The sequence below is a fragment of the Oryx dammah genome, unplaced genomic scaffold (genome assembly GCF_014754425.2).
Source record: "Oryx dammah isolate SB20612 unplaced genomic scaffold, SCBI_Odam_1.1 HiC_scaffold_29, whole genome shotgun sequence".
NCBI lineage: Eukaryota > Metazoa > Chordata > Mammalia > Artiodactyla > Bovidae > Oryx > Oryx dammah.
Genome location: NW_024070213.1, coordinates 62,275,625 through 62,302,759, shown reverse-complemented (window position 1 = coordinate 62,302,759; position 27,135 = coordinate 62,275,625). Strand labels below are relative to the sequence as shown.

Here is a 27,135-nt window from a genome sequence, read left to right as displayed (position 1 = left end):
ATGACAGAGCCCAGTAGACAAACTGAGACAAAGAGAGAGCTGGAGTACGGGAAGACCAAGACAGCTAGAATCCATGAGACAGAGTATCAGAGAGAAGAGGTATGAGACATAACTCCAGATATCTGAAGAAGCCACCTGAGAAGATTAAAGGGAGCAATGCCCAGCTGTTCCCACCATCCAGACTGGAAAACCTCATGACTCATGGGGCACTGAGTAGAATGGCTTGCACAGAAGTGACTTGCACTGAGAATAGGGAATAACTGTTTAGTTGCCAAGTCTTGCCTGACTCTTTTGCGACCCCATGGATGTAGCCAGAGGGAATAATTAACCCAAGACTAAATGCTGCCCTGCTCCTCAAAATAACCTTAAAAGCAAGACCCCAAAAGAACAAATGTTTTCAAGTAAGTTAATTGTTCCCATGAACAAGGCTCAAGAATATTAATAGTTATACAAAAATATCCAGGGTATAACAATGTAAAATTCAACGTCTTCTATTCAAACAGAAAATTACCAGATATTCAAAGAACCAGAAAAATACAACCAAAAATGAGGACAAAAAGCAAGTTAGAATTGACACAGTTGTTAGCATTACAGATAAGACATTAAAACAGTTATTACAACTGCATTTCATGTGTTTAAAATGTTAACTAAAGCCATGGTAATACCAAAAGACTCAAATTGAATCCCTATATATGTATATGACAATGTCCAAAATTTAAAAAAAAAAAATCATTTGTGAGAACAACTGGAGTCATTTTTCTACATTCAAATCTCTACAAAATCAACTGCTTTCTTAATTAAGAAAGCAATTGCTAGCAATTTTCAATTTACCAATGAGTTTACAAATTCCAGAAGTTTTACCTGGTCACTCCTAGTGTGGAATTAAGAACTTATTGCCCATGAAAACAATGCTCTTATTTATTGATTCATTCAGCAAACTTCTAGAAGATTGCCTATAAATTGAATCCTTTGAGGATTCAGAGTGTGCAGGACATTGTTCCTATATACAAACAGTATTTTAGTAGAGAAGATACGGATATGTAAAACACAAAACAAAATAAAAAATATATATGTTGATATATGTTAAGTACTAAGATTGTCATTTAGATCAGTATTCCTTAAAATTTGGTCTATGAGCTAGTGAGCACCCCAATTCCCTGGGACTTGCTTAAAATGTAGATCCTTTAGTCTTTCTCCAACTCTCCTGACCCCAGATCTCTGGAAGTGATTTGTATGAACCCCAAAGTCTCAAGGTAATGGCATATGTGATACAAGCAATATACAGTAGAAAAAAAAATTTTTTTTAATCTCTTTCAGCTGCTATGGTCAGGGAAAGGTTTAGAAATTCAGAAATTGATTAAAAGAATTTCATTACGTGGAAACTGAAACTCCAAGCATTTTATGCAAGGACTCTGACTTCTGAATAACAGAGTGCGTGCGTGTGTGCTCAGTCATATCTGACTCTTTACAACCCCATGGACTGTAGCCCACCAGGCGCCTCTGTTCACGGGATTTCCCAGCCAAGAATACTGCAGCGGGCTGCAAGGGTCTTCCTGACCCAGGGATCAAACCCGCATCTCCTGCATTGGCAGGTGAATTCTTTACCACTGAGCCACCTGGGAAACCTGACTGAGTAAGGAACTCTAAAAATCCACTCCTCCCATAAAAAAGCAATGAGAATACTAGCGAAAATTGTCAAAATTATCTTTTTCAGAACTCTAGAAATCAGCCAAAGTTTTTGACAATCCAAGGTGTGTTTATTCAAAACAGTAGCTGAATCTACATAAAAAACCAGGGAGTTTTGTTTAGCCAGCCCTATTCCTATTCCTCTCTCCCTAGCTCTGCAATGATCTGGAAAACCAACAGCCTTGCAATCACAATATCATGAACACCAGCAACCTAGAAGCCCTTAGAAAGGGAAGAATGAATTTGGGGCTATTCAAAAGCCCCATTCCACTATTTGACTTACCTGGCACATCCCTAAAAACCCCCACTTTCATGGTTCATCTTTATTCCTCCTGATTCAGAGCTCATTCAGCAAAAACAGCCTTTTCCCCTTGAGTCATTGTTCAAAAATAATCAGCAGCAATCGCTTAATAATAACTCGCTGAGGCAGCAATAACAGCTGGGACAAATGAGATGCTAACCAAAAACTTAAGAGGAAAAGCTGGAGAATGGGATGTCCAGAGGGAACTGTGAAGGGTTGTGGTGTATTTTGGGATATTTAGAAGGTCTTTTTCAGGGCTGGGTATAATTCTCACCTCTGGCTATGAAGCTCTGGACAAGCAAGAAATAAAGACTAAGGCAGTGTTGTAAACTGTCTGCCACAGCATTAAAAACATTTTCTGACACACACACACACACATCCTTGCTGAGGCTTCAAGATTAATTAGTGCAAAGCATTTAAGGAAATCTCTGTCTTCTCATTAACTGACCATTAAGCTAACTGAGCAGAGACTGCAGTGGCCACACACAACAAAGAATACAGACTTTACAGAATTAGTTCAGGAAAGTCACTAAACCAGAAAACAAACAAAGAAACAACAACAGCAACAAAGCCACAGCAGCAGCAACGGCCAAAACAAACAGCAATAAGCAATCCAGGCGAGCATGAGTAAGGAGGGGAATCTGACTTCCAGAATTCCTATATTACATTATTTTAAATGTTCCAATTTTAACGAAAAATTATGAGACATGCAAAGAAACAAGTGAATAAGACCCATACAGGATGTGAGGGGCAATAAATATCAACTGTTCCTAAAGTAGCTGTGTATCGGAATCACTAGACAAAGACTTTAACTCAGATAAAGATGTTAAAAGAACTAAAGATTCGTGTCAATGTATGGCAAAACCAACACAGTATTGTAAAGTAAAATAAAGTAAAAATAAAAATTTAAATAAAAAAATAAATAAAGACAACTGAAAAGAAAAAAAAAAAGAAGAACTAAAGAAACTTATGTCTACAGAACTAAAGAAGAGTAGAAGAACAATGTCTCACCAAAGAAAGAATATCAATAAAAAGACAGCAATTATTAAAAAGAACAAAATTATTGAGTTGAAAAGTACAATAACTGAAATGAAAAATTCAGTAGAACACTTAGCATATTTGAGTATACAGAGGAAAGAATCCATGACCCTGACACCATAACAATTGAAATTATCCAGTCTGACAATACTACAAAGCTACAGTAATCAAAACATCGCATTGGCACAAAAACAAACACAGGGATCAATGGAAGAGACTAGAGAGACCAGAAATAAACCCACACACCTGCAGTCTACCAACTTTCGACAAAAGACACAAAATATATAATGAGAAAAAAGTCTCTTCAGTGGTGTTGGGAAAGTTGGACAATCTCATGTAAAGCAGTAAAGTTAAAACACACCCTTTTACCATACACAAAAATTGAATCAAAATGACTTAAACATTTAAACAAAAGACATGACACCATAAAATTCCTAGAAAAGAACATACGAAAAACACTCTGACATAAATCATACCATTGTTTTCTTTGGTCAATCTCTCAGGGCAATAGAAATAAAAACAAAAATATATAAATGGGACCTAATCAAACTTACAAGCTTTTGCACAGCAAAAGAAACCATAAACAAAATGAAAAGACAACCTACAGAATGGGAGAAAGTATTTGCAAACTATATAACCAATAAGGGTTTAATTTTCAAAATATACAAACAGCTCATATCACTCAAAACAATAAGCAACCTATTTGAAAAATGGGCAGAAGACCTAAATAGATATTTCTCCTAATGGAGAAATACAGACAGCTAATAGGCACGTGAAAAAATGTTCAACATCGCTAATTATCAGAGAAACGCAAATTAGAACTATAACTAGGTACCACTTCACACGAATCAGAATGACCATCATTTAAAATTCAACAAATAGTAAATACTCGAGAGGGTATGGAGAAAAGGGACCCCTCCTACACAGTTGGTGGGAATGCAAGTTGATGCAGTCACTGTGGAAAACAGAATGGAAGTTCCTCAGAAAATTTAAAATAGAATTATCCTATGATCCAGCAATCCCTCTCCTGGGCACATATCCAGACAAAACTCTAATTCAAAAAGATATACGCATCTCTGTCTTCATAGCAGCACTCTTCACAATAGCCAAGACATGGAAACAACTTAAATGTCTATTGATGAATGGATAAAGAAGATATGGAGAGAAAAGGTAAGATAAGAATATTTGTTAACAGCCAATTGTAAAGGGAAAAATAAGCATTAATCACATCTAAGAAACTCAACAAACTTCAAATGGGATAAACTCAAAGATATTCTCACCCACACATATCATAATCAAACTACTGAAAGCCAAAATATTCTGTACAAGACAGGAGATAAAAAGGACCTGAATTAGATATGCATAGAGTTCTGGGATAACAGGAGAAAGCACAGTTTAAAAAGTTCATTTGGGATTAGGCTACCAAAATAGTACTGGCTTGAAGCGATAAAGGCCTGAACCAAAATAGCAGCATTGAAAAATGGAAAGGAAGGAATAAAATAGAACATTATAAAAGGCAAAGCAGTAAACCTAGACACTGATGTCATTGGCAGGGTGTATGGGGAGCACTCAGAAATGACCCAAGCTTTCAAGTCTCAGTTGCTGCAAGATGGCAAAGGTAAAGAAATCAGGAATAGTTGGTTAGAAAAGGAAAGAAAAAATGGTAAAGAAATCAGGAATAGTTGGTTAGAAAAGGAAAGAAAAAAATATGAAGAGTGTGATTTAGGATATGTGGAATCTGAAGCCCTGAACAGACACAGAAACCACTAGTAAGGAGTTGAAAATGTGGAATTGAGAGAGACGGGAAAGGCTGCAATCCTGGTTTATTCCTACTGCCCTGACATCACGTCCAGTTTAGCATTTGTGCCACACAACAGTGTCCCAATTTGGGCAATAAATTATATGACCACACTATCTCTGAGGGAGAAAGTAAAAAGATGAGCTTAAAAGATCACAGCACAGAACACTGGGAAATGCTCACAGATAGGTGAGAAGAGAAGGGATAAAAATGAGCCATGGAAACAGGAAAACAGAATCAGAGAAATAGGAAAGTATCTTCAGAGAAGAGAACAAGGTGTATGACTGGGGGAAGATGGTCGGCTTTGATGTGATTTTCAGAAACCCCAGGAGAGCAGATTCCATCAAGTGAATTATGAAACGTCCAAATTTTTTTTAATTTTGTCATTCAAGAAAGTAACAAGTTAAAGGATGGTTTATTTTTTAATGCTAGGTATATTTGCTGACTGAGGGGAAAGAACTAGCAGAGATGAAGTGATAGAAGTAAACGCCAAGATAATGAAAACAGTGAGGTCTCAAAGGAGATGAGCACAGCAGGAAAGGAGATGGCAAAGACAGGAATTAAAACATCATGTGAAAGTGAAAGTCGCTCAGTAATGTCCAACTCTTTGGGACCCCAAGGACCCATGGAATTCTCCAGGCCAGAATACTGGAGTGGGTAGACTTTCCCTTCTCCAGGGGACCTTCCCAACCCAGGGATCAAACCCAGGTCTCCCACATTGCAGGTGGATTCTTTCCAGCTAAGCCACGAGGGAAACCCAAGAACACTGGATTGGGCAGCCTATCCCTTCTCCATCTTCCCGACCTAGGTGGATTCTTTACCAACTGAGCTATCAGAGAACCCCAAAACATCATGTAAGTGGAGCTTTTCTTAAAAATAAATGAAGGCAGAAAATGTTTGAAGCAATGAGAGGTTGTGGTAACAGAAAAAAGGAACAGAAAATGAAGGCATTATCATTCCTTGCAGTCAGGGATGGCCCTTATTTATTGAGTGTATTGACTGACAACTTGGATTCAAATTCAGCTCTGCCAATTCTGTTATTTCAGACAAGTTGTCTGACACTCTGTGATTCCATTCCATCATCTAGAATAAGAATAATCATATCATTGTTGTACGGTTGAGTGTACATAAGCAAAAGTGATTGGAATAGTAACACTGAGTGCTTAGTAAGAACTCAATTGTTATTATGTGCCTAGTATTATCTGAAGCTCCCTAAATATCCCACATATAAATGAAACCAGAGTCGACATAATCTTCTGGAAGCTAGGATTTGGGAATGGTGTTGAAAAATAAAGATCAAGAAGATGAGAATGCTAGAATTCTACAGAAGGCAAAATTAAAATAACAACATATCAAGATCCTGGTTAAGGGAGAGACTCCTAAAACCAAAGAAAGTTGATGGTGACTGGTACATGATAAGGATGAAGGGAAGTCTGGGTAGGTGTCAGGGAACATGAGGGGAAGAACTCAGCAAGCTAAATGATGAACTCTCCAATATTCTCACATAATGAAATGCCCTAGTTATCCCCACAAGGTCTGGGAGATTGTAGTAAGACAACATATTACAGAAAGCACTTGCCAATTATGCACACACATGGAAACCAGAGGAATATGCCAAAAACTTCTTTGCTTTCTCATAAAGTCATCTTTCAGTTAATTTAGTCCACCTCAGATAAACCGGCTGAAGTTTCACATTCTCTTTCTGGATTTCTTCCCTCTTCCATCTCTCCCTGCCCCACCTCAACTCACTGGTCCTTTTCTACCCCCTTCCTCTACTTCCAAGTCCCAGCTCCACCCAAGAGAGGCAATATTTCTGTGTAAAGAGACTCCAGGACCTTCAAATCTTTCTCAATTAACATTGACAATATCTTAGAGTAAACTTGTCTGACCCTTTGTGACCCCGTGGACTAAAGCCCACCAGGCTCCTCTGTCCATGGGATTCTCCAGGAGAGAATAAGGGAGTGGGTTGCCATTTCCTCTTCCAGGGGATCTTCTCGACCCCGGGGTGGAGCTCACGTCTCCTGCGGCTCCCGCATTAGCAGGCTGATTCTTTACCACTGAGCCACCTGGGAAGCCCAGAGCAAACTTACTACTATATTAACAAAATCTCTGTCTCTTTATTTCAATTTAGAAAACACATATCTAAGATGAGAAAAGAAACAGAAAGTGGTAAGGGCAAATAAAATCCTGTCCTGTCAGGTAATCATTTTAAATACAAAGTTTGTCCCAGCCTCCAGAACAGTGTCTAAACAAGATCGTCCCCTAATGAATTTTGGATGGATGAATGGATGAATAAATGAATAAACACAAACTTCAAAGTAAAACATGACTGCCTTGAACAGTAATGACGGTTGGCATCTATGATAGTCTTTCCTGAACTTTTTGTTTGCCAACTCACTGTCAGACCTGATTGCACTGAGTCCCAATGTTTCTCACTTCCCTGTATCCACACCTTTAGCTAGTTGTCTTCTCATCTTGACGCTGGGCATGGCCATTTGATTTGCTTTGGAGAATGAGAGAAAGCAGTCAACTGGACTGAGCAGAAGCTTAACAAGATGCTTGTATATTAACTATCATGAACATGAGAACAAGCCTAAGCTAACCTAGTGGAGAAATGTAACAAACACAGGAAGGACACATGACGTGTCCCTGTCAAGTTCATCCTAGGCCCACCAGCCACCAGCCTACCCACCAGCTGATCACATCACTGAGCTCAGCGGAGCCACCAAATTCATGAAATATCATAGTTTTTGTTTGCAACCACAAGGTTTGAAGTCATTAAGCAACAGTGGCTAAATTGTTCCAAATCCCCGCCACCCCCAACTGCATTAAACTGGCAGCCCCACTGCGCCACTCTGAAGGGTGGGGGGACCATTCACACCATCATCTATGTTGTGCAACGCAGGGCCTTTCAGGCTGCACACAGCAGCACCGCTGGGGGAGCACCAAAGTAAATCAAACCCTCTCTCTCCTGCTTGCCCTTCACCTTTAATGATAAAGGAAGAAAGCGAAAAGAAAGTTAAAGGCAGCTTGAGCTACCAAAACTAACTGCATACTGCAAAAGGAACCATTTCACTTGACTGAACAGTTCAAACAAATTTCAGCTCCTGAGCATTTTAAACACAGAGAGAAAACAATATAAATAATGTATGTGTATATGTGTATGTGTGTGTACATACATATATATCTATATGGCTGTTAATGAATCATTTGCAAGGGACATTCTGAATGTAAACTGGTGTGAATTTCTACACTCCTTTCTGGCTTTCCAGGCACAGGTCCCATCAATCTCTAAACCCTGACACCAGGCAGTTCATTGTTTTTCAAATTTATGACATTTTTCAGTCCACTGTTTTTAAACTGTCACCCTCAGTGGGTAGCTGGCACAACTCATTGCTACTCTCAGCTCCCACTGAGCTCATCGCCCTAGGAGTGATGTGCTAGCAAAATTTTCAGTTGACTGATCTCCAGGATGGTAAACACTCTCTGTGTGCTTCCTCTGATGACATCATTAGTTTTGTCCTCCAACCTTATCCAGAACAGAAATAATTAAGATTGTGATTGTCCATCCCAAACACAGATAATGAAAATGAAGGTAATTGAAAACAGAACCAGTCATTCTACTCAATCTCTTGGTAGGATGGAAGACTAACTCTCTCCCAGACATCCCAATAGTTTTATGTCATCTTTGCAAAAACGTCTCTAATATTGCAGGGTCTATCTGGTCTATTGAGAGGCTATTCTGTATCTGGTTCTTCACTGAAAAAGGCTTATTTTGATCTGCTGAATTTTCTCATTTATTTTATGAAATGCATAACTTATGCACTCAATTCTCATCTCAGGAAACAGTCTGATTTCTCCCAGAGTTCTCAAACTAAGTACATGGAATTCAGTGAATGTGGAAGTCAGTTTCTCCCCTTTGACCTCGGTTGGACATTAGGGTGGAGTATGTGCCTGAATGGGCTTCCCAGGTGACTCAGTGGTAAGGAATCTGCCCACCAGGAAGGAGATGTGGCTTTGATCCCTGGGTTGGGAAGATCCCCTGGAGAATGGAAACGGCAACCCGCCCCAGTATTCTTGCCTGGGAAATCCCATAGACAGAAGAACCTGGCGGGCTACAGTCCATGGGGTCGCAGAGTTGGACACGACTGAGTGACTGTTAGGTAGTTAGAATAGAAAAAAGGAGTTCAAAATGGTGGTGGCTAAAAGACAAAGAATGGAAAAGCCTGTGAAAATAGAACAAAGGAAGGTCCAAGGACCGGAGTGAGGACTTCAGGTAAAACAAACATCCCTCCTGGCTAGCCCAGTTTACATAGGGCAGGCCCGGGGGGAGGAGAAAAAACATAAAAAGAGGAGCCAAAATCGAGCTGGGGGCCTCTCTTCTCTTTGGTCTTTTGGGTCAGCATGCCCTCATGCCTTGAGGATGTATTTTCCTTTACTTTCTAAAGAAAACTGACCTGTAACACGGAGCTGTAATACTGGTCCATTTGAGGACTGTAATGCTGGTCCATCCATAGGTTCAGATTTTTGTTGCAACAAGACAGAACCGAGGATATTATACACTCCCCCAACATGACTGAAAAACAACAACATGTACCTGAATGGAGGAATCAGAAAACCAGGATCAGCTGCTTCTGCCTCAAGCAGGGGTGCAGCCTCCACACGTCACAGTCATGTCTGATCCTCAGATTCCTTAGCAACAAAACAAGGGTTTGGATGATTTCCAAGGCACTGAAAGCTTATATATTGGATTGAGCAAAAAGTTCATTTGAGTTTTCTCAACAGATCTTATGGAAAACCCTAATGAACTTTTTGGCCAGATCATTATTATCCACAGATTTTTGTGATGTTTCCATTCACTTTTCTAGAGAGCATACACTTATTTCAACCTTTATCGCATTTCCAATTGATATACCTCCTTTTTTAATTGTTTGCCTGGATAAAATTTTCATGAGTATATTTTTAGTTCCCCCTTCAATCTTGGGGTTGATAGGATCTGAAAAGTAATTGTGCAACTCACTCATTTAATAAACATTTAGTGAGCACTTATTGTGTGCCAGCCCCTAGGCTAGGGGCTTGGGAAAATAAAATGAAAGTGATTATAATACTGATGTTCTTAATTATTTCTCTTCAAAAACACTGAGTGAGAGACTTGATCTCAGCCTCAACCCAAAGTATGCATCTAGTCTAAGAAAATGTTTAATTCAAAAGATCACTATCTTATTCCAGACCCAAGAAGAGACTAAAACCCCTTGCTAATATGGCATTGGCAACACATACCCTCCAGCACATTTTAAAGAGATAGTGTGAAAGTGATTTGAGTTCTGAAAGCGTGTTAGATGCTCAGTTGTGTCCGACTCTCTGCAACCCTATGGACTGTAGCCTGCCAGGCTCCTCTGTCCATGGGATTCTCCAGGCAAGCATACTTCCATTTCCTTGACTTGTCTAGCCAGTGCCTGGTACAGTAGGGAAGAACTATTGTAAGTTTTATCTTTCTACTCCTCCTTCATTTCTTTCCACCTCTTTTCCCCTAAAATTAACCTGACTTCTCTCTCACTCTTCCTACCCTAGCTGTACTCAAAGGGTACATCACTGAAGCAGCAAGATCAGCAAGCATCTTCTTCATCCCCACTTTCAACACTAGTAAACTGACAACTGCCTTCTTTTCTTCTAACCTGACTACATTCCTAACCTGTTATCCAGTACATGCTTACACCAACATAAACTGGAAACCAAGTAGATGAAAGGAAACCTGGTATTATCCACAGTTCGCTATGTTATTAAGAAAGGTGCACTTTTGGACTCTGTGGGAGAGGGCGAGGGTGGGATGATTTGGGAGAATGGCATTGAAACATGTATAATATCATATGTGAAATGAATCGCCAGTCCAGGTTCAATGCATGATACAGGATGCTCGGGGCTGGTGCACTGGGATGACCCAGAGGGGTGGTATGGGGAGGGAGGTGGGAGGGGGGTTCAGGATGGGGAACACATGTACACCGGTGGCGGATTCATGTTGATGTATGGCAAAACCAATACAATATTGTAAAGTAATTAGCCTCCAATTAAAATAAATTTATAATAAAAAAAAAGAAAGCTGTAGAGTCTGATATTAACCAGGAAGTCAAATAATTCACATTTGCAGGAAAATTCTACATCTGCTGTTCTCCATTCCCTGACAAGGCTCAGTAAGATTGAATCTGTTGTGTGACCACATATTTACATAACAGATTTTTCTCTGCTTTTTTGTTGCTTTAACTAATTGATTTAGAATGTAACTCTAATCTCCAGTGCCCCTCCCACCAAGAACTAAGTCTATTAGAATTCAAGAATATTGAAGACTCATTAGTAGTGGTGTATAAGTCATTACAAAAGATAATTTACCACACAAAGAAAATAAATAATTAAAAAGGTTTTCAAACACAGTATTTGGTCAATTTTTTAATGAAATATATCCTAAGAACTAATCACATGGACCACTGCTTTGTCTAACTCAGTGAAACTATGAGCCATGCTGTGCAGGGCCACCCAAGATGTACGGGTCATAGTGGAGAGGTCTGACAAAACGTGGTCCACTGGAGAAGGGAATGGCAAACCACTTCAGTATCCTTGCCTTGAGGACCCCATGAACAGTATGAAAGGCAAAAAAATAGGACACTGAAAGTTGAACTCCCCAAGTCAGGAGGTGCCCAATATGTGACTGGAGATCAGTGGAGAAATAACTCCAGAAAGAATAAAGAGATGGAGCCAAAGTAAAAACAACAATCAGTTGTGGGTGTGACTGGTGATAGAGGCAAGCTCCGATGCTGTAAAGAACAATATTGCATAGGAACCTGGAATGTTAGGTCCATGAATCAAGGCAAATTGGAAGTGGTCAAACAGGATATGGCAAGAGTGAACATCGACATTTTAGGGATCAGCAAAAAATGGACTAGAATGGGTGAATTTAACTCAGATGACAATTATATCTACTATTGTGGGCAAAAATCCATTAGAAGAAATGGAGTAGCCATCACAGTAAACAAAAGAGTCTGAAATGTAGTACACGGATGCAGTCTTAAAAAGGACAAAATTATCTCTGTTCATTTTCAAGGTAAACCATTCAATATCGTGGTAATCCAAGTCTATGCCCCAACCAGTAACACTGAAGAAACTGAAGTTGAACGGTTCTATGAAGACCTACAAGACCTTCCAGAATTAACACCCAAAAAAGATGTTCTTTTCATTATAGGGAACTGGAATGCAAAAGTAGGAAATCAAGAAATACCTGGAGTAATAGGCAATTTGGCCTTGGAGTACAGAATGAAGCAGGGCAAAGGCTAATAGAGTTTTGCCAAGAGAACACACTGGTCATTGCAAACAACTTATTCCCACAACACAAGAGAAGACTCTACACATAGACATCACCAGATGGTCAATACTGAAATCAGATTGATTATATTCTTTGCAGCCAAAGATGGAGAAGTTCTATACAGTCAGCAAAAAAAGACCAGGAGCTGACTGTGGCTCAGATCATGAACTCCTTATTGTCAAATTCAGACTTAAATTGAAGAAAGTAGGGAAAACCACTAGACCATTCAGGTATGATCTAAATCAAATCCCTTATGATTTTACAGTGGAAGTGAGAAATAAATTTAAGGGACTAGATCTGATAGAGTGCCTAAAGAACTATGGACTGAGGTTCATGACATTGTACAGGAAACACGAATCAAGACCATCCCCAAGAAAAAGAAATGAAAAAAGGCAAAATGGTTGCCTGGATAGGCCTTATAAATAGCTGAGAAAAAAAGAGAAGCAAAAAGCAAAGGAGAAAAAGAAAGATGTACCTATCTGAATGCAGAGTTCCAAAGAACAGCAAGGAGAGATAAGAAAGCCTTCCTCAGTGATCAGTGCAAAGAGAGAGGAAAACAACAGAAAGGGAAAGACTAGGGATCTCTTCAAGAAAATTAGAGATACCAAGGGAACATTTCATGCAAAGATTGGCTCTATAAAGGACAGAAATGGACCTAACAGAAGCAGAAGATATTAAGAAGAGGTGGCAAGAATACACAGAAGAACTATACAAATAAGAGTTTCATGACCCAGATAATCACGATGGTGTGATCACTCACCTAGAGCCAGACATTCTGGAATGTGAAGTCAAGTGGGCCTTAGGAAGTCTCACTACAAACAAAGCTAGTGGAGGTGATGGAATTCCAGTTGAGCTATTTCAAATCCTAAAAGATGATGCTGTGAAAGTGCTGCACTCAATATGCCAGCAAATGTGGAAAACCCAGCAGTAGCCACAGAACTGGAAAAGTCAGTTTTCATTCCAATCCCTAAGAAAGGCAATGCCAAAGAATGCTCAAACTACCACACAATTGCACTCATCTCACACGCTAGTAGGGTAATGCTCAAAATTCTCCAAGCTAGGCTTCAACAGTATGTGAACCACGAGCTTCCAGATGTTCAAGCTAGTTTTAGAAAAGGCAGAGGAACTAGAGATCAAATTGCCAACATTTGTTGGATCATGGAAAAAGCAAGAGAATTCCAGAAAAACATCTACTCTGCTGTATTGACTATGCCAAAGCCTCTGACTGTGTGGGTCACAACAAACTGTGTAAAATTCTTAAAGAGATGGGACTACCAGACCTCCTTTCATGCCTCCTGAGAAATTTGTATGCAGGTCAAGAAGCAACAGTTAAACTGGAGATGGAACAACAGACTGGTTCTAAATAGGGAAAGGAGTAAGTCAAGGCTGTATATTGTCACCCTACTTATTTAACTTATATGCAGAGTAGTACATCATGGGAAACGCAGAGCTGGATGAAGCACAAACTGGAATCAAGATTGCCCGGAGAAATTTCAATAACCTCAGATATGCAGATGACACCACCCTTAGGGAAGAAAGTGAAGAAGAACTAAAGAGCATCTTGATGAAAGTGAAAGAGGAGAGTGAAAAAGCTGGCCTAAAGCTCAACATTCAGAAAACTAAGATCATGGCATCCAGTCTCATCACTTCATGGCAAATAGATGGGGAAACAATGGAAACAGTGACAGACTTTATTTTGGGGGGCTCCAAAATCACTGCAGATGGTGACTGCAGCCATGAAATTAAAAGACATTTGCTACTTGGAAGAAAAGCTATGATCAACCTAGACAGCATATTAAAAAGCAGAGACATTACTTTGCTGACAAGGTCTGTTAGTCAAAGCTATAGTTTTTCCAGTAGTTATGTATGAGTGTGAGAGTTGGACCAAAAAGAAGGCTGAGCACCAAAGAATTGATGCTTTTGAACTGTTATGTTGGAGAAGACTCTTGAAAGTCCCTTGGACCTAAAGGAAATCCAACCAGTCAATTCTAAAGGAAATCAATCCTGAATATTCATTGGAAGGACTGATGCTGAAGCTGAAGCTCCGATACTTTGGCCACCTGATGCATCAGAAAAGACCCTGATGCTGGGAAAGAATGAAGGCAGGTGGAGAAGGGGATGACAGAGAACGAGATGGTTGGATGGCATCACTGACTCAATGGACATGAGTTTGAGCAAGTTCCAGGAGATGGTGAAGGACAGGGAAGACCTGGCATGCTACAAATCCATGGGATCACAAAGAGTCGGACACGACTAAGCAACTGAACAGAAAAACAAGCACATGAAATATATGTTTGGAAATGAGAAAGGTGAAGGGAAGGAAATGAAGTTGGAGAATTAAACAGAAGTTCATATACTGCATACTTTCTCCCAAAGAGAATGTAAAACCATGGGAGGATTTTAAGTGTGATCCTATTTGCATTTAAGAAAGGAAACATTGACTGTTTTATGAAGAGTAGACTGGAGGGACCAAGAGAGTTTAGGGCAAAAAGTTAAGAGGTTGGTGCCTATTCCAGCCTCTAGGCTCTCTCCACAACACCAGTATCAAGACATTTTGAGGCTCCTTCACAGCCTTTATCCCTCTGCTTTAAAGCATTTACGTACATGCTTTCTCTCTCCTTCCGGAACAATCTTCTTAAGGTGGGAACTAAGTCACATAGCATCATAATAGCTAGCAATTAACACTTAGGATATACTAGCGCCCTAGGTACAATGTAGGAGACTCCAGTTGGATTCCTCGGTAGGGAAGATCCACTGGAGAAGGGATAGGCTACCCACTCCAGTATTCTTGGGCTTCCCTTGTGACTCAGCTGCTAAAGAATCCACCTGCAATGCAGGAGACCTGGGTTCAGCCCCTGGATTGGGAAGATCCCCTGGAGAAAGGAAAGGCTACCCATTCTAGTATTCTGGCCTAGAGAATTCCATGGACTGTATTGTCCATGGGGTCACAGAGTCAGACACAACTGGATGACTTTCACTTTTCCTTTTAGGTAGAAAACGTTTAACTCCACAGTAACCACATGAGATAGCTATTATTCCCCATTTACCAATGAAGAAATTCTCATTCAGAAATATTTGCCCAAATAAGCTGGTAAATGGTGGCGCTTGGATTCCCACTCAAGTCTGCCCTGCTCCAGGTCTCTCTTCACTCCTGCAGTGATCAATAAACACACACACCGTTGAGTTGCAAGATGTCTGATTCCAATCTTATCAAACTACAGATTTTCTTTTGATGTGTGCTTGCCGACAGATGGGTGGGAAAATGTTAACCATATTTCAGGCTTTTATTTTTTCCTAGAGTATGCTGTACCAGGGGGCTTTTTATTCTCACAGTAAACGTGAAGGTGTGATTTGGGGGGATTCAAAACAATACTGTAAGTACTGAACAGACTTACCAGCAAAGTCAGATGAAAAGGAAAAGTATGCTGGGACCAAAGAGGAAAGCCAAGGCCAGCCAAGAGCCTCAGCGGCAGGCTCTATGCAGTACCAGGAAACATTAAAGGCTGGCATCACTCCCCTCTTAATCCATAATGTGACTGAGCTACAACCCCAGTGGTTTTGAGAAAAAAGAATCAGCAGAATTTTGCAACTTTAATAGAATGTATAAGCAACTAAAAGTTTCAGGGATGCCTTCTCTTCATTACCTCAGCAGTCATACTCTGACCTTGTGGCCGCTCTTTGTGAAAAACACTTTTATGTTTTCTCACTTAAGTAGAATTAACATTTTTCTCTCTGTGGCATGAACTCACGGTAGACGAAAGCTTTAGTAGATAGCAAGTAGTTTTCAATGTTACATTCCTATCACAGTGTTATGGAACAAAACTAATTGTCATCAGGATTGAAGGCAATTCTATTCACAGCAAGATAAATTGGATTTCTAAACTGTGATTTCCATTGTGTTACCTCTGTGCATCATGAAAGTTATCCTGATGTGCACAGCAGTCAGGCTACTTACTTATACAGTGAGGTCCAGCTTTGTGCTGAATCTGTCATCTTTTGCTTCCCAAGGGAGGACAGAAGCACAACAGAAGCATAATTGTAGACCACCATTCAATGGAAGGGGTTAATGAGGATACATTGCTTTAAATATCAGTGTGAACATTCAAAGACTACAAGAAAATAGTCCAGTCCCTTAGAAGAGTAGGCATCCTTGTGAATTACCCATTTCATCACTGTGGAGTTTTATGTGTATGTGAGGTTTTCTCTCTCTCTCTGCTTTTTTAATAATACTTCTTTAGATATATGCATACAGTATAACTGGGCTTCCCAGGTGGCTCAGTGGTAAAGAATCTGCCTGCCAATGCAGGAGACACAAGAGACAAGGGTTCGATCCCTGGGTCGGGAAGATGCCCTGGGGGAGGAAATGGCAACCCACTCCAGTATTCCTGCCTGGGAAATCCCATGAACAGAGAAGCCTGGAGGGCAACAGGCTGTCGCAAAGAGTCAGACACGACTGAGCAACTGAGAACAGCATACAGTATAACTCTTTCAAAATATAAACCACCACCAATAAAAATATCCCATCTTGCAATCTGTAAATTTGGACTCCACTAATCTTAACTTTTAATATATTGAGCAATGTCTTGGGTGGCATTTTCAAAATCTTTTAGAAAAAAATTAGATTTTCTAACGTAATTAATAGATTTAAAATATTATGGAAAACGAGGTGGATAGTGCAAATGTTCATGCTGTTGTCATTAAAAGGCAAACTGGGACTTGCGTGGTGTCCAGGGGCTAAGACTCTGAGCTTCCAACATTGGGAACCCCGATCTGATCCCTAGTCAGGAAATTAGATCTCACATGCCACAACTAAGAAAATAAGTGCTGCAAAAAAGATCAAAGATGTTGCATGCCGCAACTAAGACCCAGCACAGCCAAATTTAAAAAAAAAAAATTGTTTTTAAAGGCCTCCCACCAAAAAAAAAAAAAAAAAAAAAGGCAAACTGGGGATAGTAAAGCTTAGAACCATGGACTTGAGTCAATCCTCTGGGTTCAAACCTTGTCTCACCACTGTTGTGATCTGGACAAATTACTGAACCTTACTGTGCCTCCATTTTCTTATCTGTAAAATGTAGATTATAATAATTCACGCTTCATAGTAGATTGTCATGAAGATTAGAGCTAACAACATACTTAGAAAAATTCCTGGCACACACTAAACACTCAGTGGCACAACTTATTATTACTACTATTATTATTATCTGAAAGCAGCCTGCTTTTTAAACAAATAAGTGATAAACTACTCAGTTCTATCTCAATCACTCCAGCAGGTTAACTTAAAATCTCGCGCAAGCAGTATCATGTTGCCTCATTCACATTTCTAAGCATCTTTGAAAATAAGAACACTGAAGTCCTAAAAAAGAAAAAACAAACTTTTTATAGTTTACTTTTCCCCACTTATTCTTTATTGACAGTAATTTTCTATGTTGAAAGCAAATCCAAGTTATCCAGCCCATTGCTGTTGTTCAGTCACTAAGTCATGTCTGACTCTCTGCGACCCTACAGACTGCAGCATGTCAGGCTTCCCTGTTCTTCACTGTCTCCCAGAGTTTGCTCCAACTCATGTCTGTTAAGTAAGTGATGGCCATCCAACCATTTCATCCTATGTTACACCCTTCTCCTCCTGCCCTCAATCTTTCCCAGTATCAGGGTCTTTTCCAGTGAGTCGGCCCCTCACATCAGGTGGCCAGTGTATTGGAGCTTCAGCACTGGAGCCAAAAAAATAAAATCTGCCACTGTTTCCACCTTTTCCCCTTATGCTCGCCACGAAGTGATGGGACTGGATGTCATGATCTTCATTTTTTGAATGTTGAGTTTTAAGCTAGCTTTTTCACTTTCCTCTTTCACCCTCATCAAGAAACTCTTTAGTTCCTCTTTGCTTTCTGACATTAGAGTGGTATCATCTGCATATCTGAGGTTGTTGATACTTCTCCTGACAATCTTGATTCTAGTTTTTGAGTCATCTAACCTGGCATTTCACATGATGTATTCTGCATATAAGTTAAATAAGCAAAGTGACAATATACAGCCTCGATGTACTCCTTTTCCAATTTGGAACTAGCCCATTGTTCCATGTCTGGTTCTGACTGTTGCACTTGAACTGCATACAGATTTCTCAGGAGGCAGGTAAGGTGGTAGTCCCATCTCTTTAAGAATTTTCAAAAAAAAAAAAGAATTTTCCATAGTTTGTTGCGATCCACAGAGTCAAAGGCTTTAGCATAGTCAATGAACCAGAAATAGATGATTTTCTGGAATTTCCTTGCTTTTTCTATGATCCAGAGGATGTTGGCAATTTGGCCTCTGGTTCCTCTGCCTTTTCTAAGTCCAACTTGTACATCTAGAAGTTCTTGGTTCACACACTGCTGAAGCCTAGCTTGAAGAATTCTGAGCACTGCCTTGCTAGCATGTTAAATGAGTGCAATTATATAGTTTAAATATTTTTTGGCATTGTCTTTCTTTGGGATTAGAATGAAAACTGACCCTTTCCAGTCCTGTGGCCATTGCTGAGTTTTCCAAATTTGCTGACATATTGAATGTAGCACTTTAACACCATCATCTTTTAGGATTTTAAATAATTCAGATGGAATACCACCACCTCCACTAGCTTTGTTTGGTGTCCAATCAATACCTGAGCCTTGTTCCTTTGTGTCCTGTCAAATCCTTATAGGATCTTGGAAAATGTCACCACCTGCAATATTCCCCAGTATAAGACACAAGGTAAAATTCCTTTGTTTTTGGCAAGGGTCATTTCTGTATACTGGAAATTATACAATCATATATCTTATTTGCTAAATACTAAAAGGAAAGGACACATTATACCTTAAGAGTGTTTCAAAAAGAGGTAAAATAAAGAGAATGGAAACAAGTAACAGTTTCGTAGTTCATTTGGATTAAAAAGAATTCCTAATTACACACGATGAGGTTTTCACAAGCAGCAAGTTAGAGAACCTACATTTTTGTGTCAATACAAAACTGCCAAATGATTTTTCCTATAATTTAAATTTTTCTATCTAACAAAACTGATTTTCTTGAGTCCAAGGAGGGTATGTTATTCATCCAGGCAGTATCTAGAAAATATAAATTGTACAATACTTATTGACCTAAGTAAATCTGAATGGCACAGCACTGGGCTCAAGGTAGACTCAAATATTTTTCAAATGAAATGAATGAATCAGAGGAAGACTGGCAGAAACTGATTCCGGGTGATCTGTCTTGCTGGTTGTAATAGAGATTAAGATAGAAATATAAGAAGGCGGAATGGATACCATCCCAAAGCAACACACACACATACATATCTAATACAGAAAGTCCCCTCCATACGAATGCATTCCATTCTGATACCAGGTTCCATTTGTTCAGTTGATTGACAAGTCCAACAAAGGTAGCCTAGGTACCCAACTAACACAACTGGGTATATAGTACTGTACTGTAATAGGTTCATAGTACTTTTCACACAAATAATACATTTTTTAAAACACAAAAAATAAAGAAAACATGCTTAATCTTTCAGTACAGTACCTTGAAAAGCACAGTAATACAGTACGACCGTAGTACAGGAGTTGGCATCAAGTGAACAGACAAGAAGAGTTACTGACTAGAGGAGGGAGAGGAGGTGGGAGATGGTAGAGCCAAAGGATTATCAGCAATAGGAGATGGAGGGCAAGCTTCAATTTCACTCATGCCTGACATTGATGGCATAGGTTCTGGTTCCTTGCTGAAACCAGAGGCACATTTCCCACCTTTGAAAGTTTGCAACTTGAAGATTCCTAGGTAGCAGACTTGTTGTATATGCATTCACATACACAACCTGAAGCAATCTCAACAATTAACATTCAAAATTAATAGGAACCAGGACTTCTCTGCTGGTCTAATGGCTAAAGACTCCAAGCTCCCGATGCCAGGGGACTGAGTTCAATCCCAGGTCAGGAAACTAGATCCTGGTTTCTGCAACTAAAAGATCCCACATGCAGCAAAGAAGATGGAAGATCTTGCAAGTCACAACCGTTGTATAAATAATGACAATATTAAACAAATTGCTTGGATATAATCCACCATTTACAATAGGCTTGATCTGTTCTTAAGGGAGAAAATTTCTCCAATTTATATAGTTTTGGCTTTTAAACCTGAAAAAAAGGAAAGAAACTTTCTGAAGTGTCTACTGAGATAGATCTAAGCTCCTGTATCCCTGTTCATCACATTCAGGTCTAGGGTAACCATGTGTCATCATCATTCCCCAGCACTGGACCTGAGAACTGAGTTCAGTCCTCCCACATGACATCATTATTCCTAAGATCTTTGAAGGCATTTGAAAGCCCTTCAGACTCTCTTATTCTTCTCAGTCCCTGTCCAGTCCAACCAGAAAGGCAGACAGTTGCCAGAACGGTTAGGTCAAGAATTGAAATAAGTGGGGAATATCTCTTTCTACAATGATGAGTATATTCATCCTATGCAAAAAGATAAGTAGATAGAGTAATAAACCTATATTATAATCAAGGGTACTGCTCTCCCTAGTAGAAATAAGCAAGACATTTTCTCCAGATTTTATTTCATATGCCATCATTTCTCAACACTGATTTCTGTTCATAAACAAGTTTCACCGGGAAATTTCCATTTAAGACAGTATATTTAAAGTAGCCCAAAGAGAAACCATTTACACATTCTGCTGTAGTCCTGAGTAAAGTCAATTTCACTGAGGCATTTGGCAAATTTTAAAAAATACTTAAAAGTCATTGAAAAAAGTTCATAATCAGAGGAGATTATATGCATGTTCACAGAGGAGATGCAGATGTTACACCAAGATTTGTCAGGTTGTCAAGGAAAACAACTCAGGGCCAGGGCCAGAAGGAAGGAGTTCTTGTCTCCTAAGGCTAACCTAAGTAAGGGGAAGCACCCCAGCTTGCCTCTGCCAAGAATGCTATTCCATAGCAATTAAAAACTCTGGATGGAATATTGAAAACATCTTTTTTTTAATATAAATATGGGCTCATCAAGAAAACAAAGAGTCCTTAAAACCCAAAAATCAAGAGAAATGGGAAACACAGAGAAGCAGAGCCCCCAAATTAACATTTACTCTGATGGCATTTGCCAAACCCCAGAGTCCTGAAACTTCATCTTCTGACCTTAAAGATCATAAGGGTCAGTCTAAAGTGGGAGGCTCTGTAAGAGATTCCCTCCCTCTATAACACGGAATCACAAAAGGCCACACTCACAACGTCAGAGTGAAGTAGAAATCAGCCAGCCCCAGTTCAAGGAGGCAGCAAATAAAATTGCCTGCCTGCCCTAAATGCTGTCACTAGTTTGGGGGTGGAGGGGGTGAATCTCCCTTGAGAATTCTTAACACAAGCTGATTCTTTCTAAAGCTTGTAGCCCAAACAAATAATACCTTGGAGTGAGAAACCTTAAATAGATACTTCAGGATAAAATGATCTCACATGGGTAATGCCCCGGACATCTAGCAGAAGCAAATGAAAACCCTAGAAGAACCCACCTTCAATGTAGGCCTCAAAAATTCTCATGGATAAAAATAGGAAATCAGAGTCATAAATCCCAAACCAGGGAAAGATTTAACTCACTGTGAAAGGCAGCAGAAACAGCAGACGACATAGACCAACTTGTAAACTTCAAATATAGGAAGAAACCTACAAGTATGTTTACTTTTGTTTAAAAATTTAAAGGGAGGATTGAAACTATTCCTAAGAAGAAAAAGACTTCAATACTCACAGGAAGAAGCAGAGTCTCTGGAGTTATGGCAGGAAAAGAGGAACAGGAAGGGGAAGGGCCACCTCGCCCGCAGTCAGGCATCCCCCAGGCTTCCAGTCTGCAGTGGCTGCTGCCCCACGGGGAGCTTAAGTATCAGGGATAGATACCTGATCGGATACCTGGATGGTTTAGTGGTTTTCCCTGCTTTCTTCAATTTAAGTCTGAATTTGACAATAAGGAGTTCATGATCTGAGTCACAGTCAGCTCCCAGCCTTGTTTTTGCTGACTATATAGAGCTTCTCCATCTCTGGCTGCAAAGAACATAATCAATCTGATTTCAGTGTTGACCATCTGATGATGTCCACGTGTAGAGTCTACTCTTGTGTTGTTGGAAGAGGGTGTTTGCTATGACCAGTGTGTTCTCTTGGCAGAACACTAATAGCCTTTGCCCTGCTTCATTTTGTATTCCAAAGCCAAACTTGCCTGTTACTCCAGGTATTTCTTGACTTCTTACTTTTGCACTCCAGTCCACTATAATGAAAAGGACATCTTTTTTGGGTGTTAGTTCTAGAAGGTCTTGTAGGTCTTCATAGAAACGTTCAACTTAAGCTTCTTCAGCATTAATGGTCAGGACATAGACTTGGATTACTGTGATGATGAATGGTTTGCTTTGGAAATGAACAGATCATTCTGTCATTTTTTAGATTGCACCTAAGTACTGTATTTTGGACTCTTTTGTTCACTATGATGGACACCCCATTTCTTCTAAGGGATTTTTGCCTACAGTAATAGATATAATTGTCATCTGAGTTAAATTCACACATTCCAGTCCATTTTAATTCACTGATTCCTAAAATGACAATGTTCACTCTTGCCATCGCCTGTTTGACTACTTCTAGAGGAAAACAACAGAATGGGAAAGACTAGAGATCTCTTCAAGAAAATTAGAGGTACCAAGGGAACATTTCATGCAAAGACAGGTTCAATAAAGGACAGAAATGGTATGGACCTAACAGAAGCAGAAGATATTAAGAAGAGGTGGCAAGAATACACAGAAGAACTGTACAAACAAGATCTTCATGACCAAGATAATCATGATGGTATGATCACTCACCTAGAGCCAGACATCCTGGAATGTGAAGTCAAGTGGGTCTTAGAAAGCATCACTATGAACAAAGCTAGTGGAGGTGATGGAATTCCAGTTGAGCTATTTCAAATCCTAAAAGATGATGCTGTGAAAGTGCTGCACTCAATATGCCAGCCAATTTGGGAAACTCAGCAGTGGCCACAGGACTGGAAAAGGTCAGTTTTCATTCCAATCTCAAAGAAGTGAAGTCGCTCAGTCATGCCTGACTCTTTGCGACCCCATGGACAGTAGCCTGCACCAAGCTCCTCTGTCCATGGGATTTTCAAGGCAAGAGTTCTGGAGTGGGTTGCCATTTTCTTCTCCAGGGAATCTTCCCAACCCAGGGATCGAACCCAGGTCTCTCGCATTGTAGACAGAAACTTTACTGTCTCAGCCACTAGGGAAGTCCAATCTCAAAGAAAGGCAATGCCAAAGAATGCTCAAACTACCACACAATTGCACTCATCTCACACGCTAGTAAAGTAATGCTCAAAATTCTCCAAGCCAGGCTTCAGCAGTACGTGTACCGTGAACTTCCAGATGTTCAAGCTGGTTTTAGAAAGAGCAGAAGAACCAGAGGTCAAATTGCCAACATCCTCTGGATCATGGAAAAAGCAAGAGAGTTCCAGAAAAACATCTATTTCTGCTTTATTGACTATGCCAAAGCCTTTGACTGTGTGGATCACAATAAACTGTGGAAAATTCTGAAAGAGATGGGAATACCAGATCACCTGACCTGCCTCTTGAGAAATCTGTATGCAGGTCAGGAAGCAACAGTTAGAACTGGACATGGGACAACATACTGGTTCCAAATAAGAAAAGGAGTACGTCAAGGCTGTATATTGTCACCCTGCTTATTTAACTTGTATGCAGAGTACATCATGAGAAACGCTGGGCTGGAAGAAGCACAAGCTGGGATCAAGATTGCTGGGAGAAATATCAATAACCTCAGATATGCAGATGACACCACCCTTATGGCAGAAAGTGAAGAGGAACTAAAAAGCCTCTTGATGAAAGTGAAAGAGGAGAGTGAAAAAGTTGGCTTAAAGTTCAACATTCAGAAAACGAAGATCATGGAATCTGGTTCCATCACTTCGTGAGAAATAGATGGGGAAATAGTGGAAACAGTGGCAGACTTTATTTTGGGGGTGCTGCAAAATCACTGCAGATGGTGACTGCAGCCATGAAATTAAAAGACGCTTACTCCTTGGAAGGAAAGTTATGACCAACCTAGATAGCATATTGAAAAGCAGAGACATTACTTTGCCAACAAAGGTCTGTCTAGTCAAGGCTATGGTTTTTCCAGTGGTCATGTATGGATGTGAGAGTTGGACTGTGAAGAAAGCTGAGCACCGAAGAATTGATGATTTTGAACTGTGATGTTGGAGAAGACTCTTGAGAGTCCCTTGTATTGCAAGGAGATCCAACCAGTCCATTCTAAAGGAGATCAGTCCTGGGTGTTCTTTGGAAGGAATGATACTAAAGCTGAAACTCCAGTACTTTGGCCACCTCATGCGAAGAGTTAATTCACTGGAAAGGACTCTGATGCTGGGAGGGATTGGGGGCAGGAGGAAAAGGGGATGACAGAGGATGAGATGGCTGGATGGCATCACCGACTCTATGGACGTGAGTCTGAGTGAACTCTGGGAGTTGGTGATGGACAGGGAAGCCTGGTGTGCTGCAATTCATGGGGTCGCAAAGAGTCAGACACGATTGAACGACTGAACTGAACTGAATTTGCCTTGATTCACGTACCTAACATTCCAGAGGTTCCTATGCAATATTGCTCTTTACAGCATCGGACTTCACTTCTGTCACCAGTCACATTCACAACTGGGTGTTGGTTTTGCTTTGGCAAATAGATGGGGAAACAACGGAAAGTGAGAGACTTTATTTTGGGGGACTCCAAAAATCACTGCATATGGTGACTGCAGCCATGAAATTAAAAGATGTTTGCTCCTCAGAAGAAAAGTTATCACCAACCCAGACATCATATTGAAAAGAAGAGACATTACTTTGCCAACAAATGTCCATCTAGTCAAAGCTTTAGTTTTTCCAGTAGTCATGTATGGATGTGAGATTTGGACTATAAAGAAAGCTGAGCACCAAAGAATTGATGCTTTTGAAGTATGGTGTTGGAGAAGACTCTTTAGAGTCCCTTGGACTGCAAGGAGATCCAACCATTCCATCCTATAGGAAATCATTCCTGAATATTCATTGGAAGGACTGATGCTGAAGCTGAAACTCCAATACTTTGGCCACCTGATGTGAAGAACTGACTCATCAGAAAAGACCCTATGCTGGAAAAGATTGAAGGCGGGAGGAGAAGGGACTGACAGAGGATGAGATGGTTGGATGGCATCACTGACTCAATGGACATGAGTCTGAGTGAACTCCAGGAGTTGGTGATGGACAGGGAGGCCTGTTGTGCTGCAGTCCATGGGGTCACTGAGGGTCGGACACGACTGAGTGACTTCACTTTTACTTTTCACTTTTCACTTTCATGCATTGGAGAAGGAAATGGCAACCCACTCCAGTGTTCTTGCTTGGAGAATCCCAGGGACGGGGGAGCCTGGTGGGCTGCCGTCTATGGGGTCACAGAGAGTCAGACACAACTGAAGTGACTTAGCAGCAGCAGCAGCAACACAAGTGTGCTACAGACTGAGAGGTGAATTTCCTCTGCTGACACTCAAATGTGTTTTCTGAAAAGGTGTTTGCAAGGAGTTGCTGTGGTTTATCCATCAAGGGATCCACAAACATTAAGGAGATGCCTTCCAAGCAGGGTGAATATCTAGGATTCCCATGCGTCCCAAGATTTCTTGGACAGCCTGGAACTCTTCACCAGAAAAGAAGGGGGTGAAGGCCCAGTTTACAGGTTTCAGTGGAGGCTTTTGGGGCTCCATATACAAAGGACTTCCCTGGTGGCCCAGGTGGTAAAGCATCTGCCTACAATGAGGGAGACCCATGTTCAATCCCTGGGTTGGGAAGATCTCCTGGAGAAGGAAATAGCAATCCACTCCTGTATCCTTGCCTGGAAAATCCCATAGACAGAGGAGCCTGGTAAGCTACAGTCCATGGGGTCGCAAAGAGTCGTACATGACTGAGTGACTTCACTTTCACATACAAAGATGTGCACTCAGATTATTCAGATCAAGGAATAATCAACTTCGAAGGTGATTGACACAATCAAAACCAGCCCTGAAAACAGAAGAATCATCCTGTCCGCTTGGAATCCAAAAGATCTTCCTCTCATAACCCGCCTCTGACCCCGCTTCCGTGCCATGCCCTTTACCTTTCTATGTGGGAACCATGAGCTGACCTGGCTGTACCAGAGGTCGAGAGACAGGGCCTCAGTGTGCCTTTCAACATCACCACATGGTCAGTGAATTTCAAGAGTGGTATATAGCTATCCCCCCAAATTTGAGCAAGCTGAATAATACTATCAGTCATAATAATGGCTAGTGTGGTTATGAACACTTAATGTTTATTTGTCTTACATCTTGCTGTAATAAAGAAGTGTTCTGCATTCAGAGAAAGGCTTTAGAAAAAATTTTAATAGAATCCTTAGAAATTAAAAATCTCATAATTAAAATTAAAACTCAGTGAACAAGTTTACTGTGTGGCTAGACCCACTGAAAGAGCATTTGTGAAATAGACTATAATGCTGAAGAAGTGAGCAAGAATGTGGAACAGAGAAACAAAGAAATTAAAAATAATGAAACAATCGTTAAAAAGCAAAGAAGATAAAGTGAGATGCAATGGGAGATCTAAGTCAGTGAAGTAAGGCAAGAAAACAAAATAAATGAATTTAAGTACTAGAAAGGAAGAAACAACTTTATTTGTGTATGATATATTATCTATACAGAAACCGCTGAAAAAAATCACCAGATTTTTTTTAATAAACAGTTGAACTTAACATGATATCTGAATATAAAATCAATTGTCCTTCTAAACCAACAGCAAAGAGTTCAAATGCATAGTTTTTAAAAAGATAAAATTTATGGCATTTTAAAAATGTGAAGAAGCTAAAAATAAGCACCAAAGATCTTTATAAGAAAGAATTATAAACTTTATTAATAAACATTTAAAATATCTAAATAAATTGAGGCCATGTTAATGTATAAAGAGAATCATTA

General features: G+C 40.1%; 1 pseudogene; it reads left to right on the top strand.

Moving 5' to 3' along the window:
* On the top strand, positions 1–26,405 carry LOC120858062 (annotated as a pseudogene).
* Positions 26,406–27,135: the final 730 nt, after the last annotated feature.